The sequence below is a fragment of the Solanum tuberosum genome, unplaced genomic scaffold (genome assembly GCF_000226075.1).
Source record: "Solanum tuberosum cultivar DM 1-3 516 R44 unplaced genomic scaffold, SolTub_3.0 scf00158, whole genome shotgun sequence".
Taxonomy (NCBI): Eukaryota; Viridiplantae; Streptophyta; class Magnoliopsida; order Solanales; family Solanaceae; genus Solanum; species Solanum tuberosum.
In genome coordinates, this window is record NW_006239083.1 from 673,360 (window position 1) to 675,128 (window position 1,769).

Here is a 1,769-nt window from a genome sequence, read left to right on the forward strand (position 1 = left end):
AAATGGAGAAGATGAAAGGGAAAAAAGTTTGGCAAAATGAGGCTATGTATCGTCCCCTTAGGCACAACGTTCTTGCTGAGGTTTGTCCAGCCATCACGGGAGTACAAGTTCTGATACCATATTTTGTCACGACTAAGTCCATGGTTGACATACATTGTTCGCTTTGAGTCTAGGCTTGTACAAATTTATCTTTTGGACTAAGCCACATTAAATCCAAAAGCAAACGTACTCTCCTATTTTAATGTGGGATTCGCTTAAGGTGTCATGTATAGAAGTTTGTGATTTTTTATTAATTGGGCGATCAAATAATGAATACAATGAAATAATAAAGTTTAATAAAGAAATAAGATATATTAAACAGGAATTAAAGTTTCCAAATTGCACAATTTCTCCTATTGTGAGAGGGAAAATAAAAAAATCAGGAAACAAATCACAACCTATATTCTTTATTCAAGGGAATGACTTGTTATTCAAGTTAAAAATCACAACTTATTTAACTGCTTCTTTTCTATTTCATTGTTTAATGTTCAATGCTATTCAAATTGTGTTGCTGATTCATCAATTATGTTTATGTATCTAATAGTTATCCTTTTGTGTTGTCTTGTACATATCAGAATGCAACATGAAATATTCCAAAACATGTTTCTTATGTTCATCATTGGATATTTGTCATAATGTCTTTTTCAGTATCTATGGTCCAGGCAATTAATGGAAACTAGCAATACAATATACATGATTCTGTAATTCAGTTTTTTTTGTTATGATTTCATTAATGTGAGTGTATCTGCTACTATATAATTTGGATGTTCCCAAATTTGTGTGCTGCACTTGTTATTGACGATTATAGAAACAAATAAATCTGAAACATCACTTTATGCCTTTTTATATGACAGGGAAAGTTTCCTGATATATAGGAGGAATTAACAATCATAGCATGAGCTTGAATTTCTGAGTACTAATAATCACCTAACAGTAACAGAGCTATTGATCTTGATAAGAGTGTTCTTTACTTTATATTGATTTATAGCCCTTCTGCGGCTCGGGATGCTTTGTACATCGAACTGTCCTGCAATGACCATGCTTGTAGTAGAAAAACAGAACTTTCAAATGATTTGTCAATTTTCTCTCTTTCTTCTGAGTAGTTTGTTGTGGTACTTGTTATGCCTATCTGGCAAACAATATCTTGTGGCTCTCAATTATACAAAACTTTCTTTATTTTTGCTTTTTCAGTACTTGTTTGAGAATTTACAAAGTATGTAGAGATATTCCAAAAGGTTATTGTGTAGTATTATACTTGAGCCAAAGTTCATTTCAAAGACTAGTTAACTCCAGCTAAGGGAGAATTTGGTTGTTATCTTACAATACCCTGACAAAGAGGAGTTTGGAGGAAAGCCATATTAGATATTTAAGTTAATTGTTCAAAATAATTGAATTTTTGAAACTGTTTTTCAATGTTCAAAACAAGTTAATTGTTCAATGTTTAAGAAAATTGTTGGAAATTTCTTTATTTTTGTCCTTTATTTACATTTTCTTAGTGATAAGTTCAAGAGAGTTAATTACTCATATTCATGATTTTACTTTGAATTAATTCTATTTTCAAATCATATATTATTATAAGTGGGAACATCACAAATGAAAAGTTGAAATACCAAAATGCCCTTGTAAAATTAAATGACTCTATTACCATTTTTAAGGTTAAAAAAAATCTGCTTTTCCCACTTTTAGTTATCCTTTTTCACTAATTCTTTTCATTTTATTTAATAAGAAGT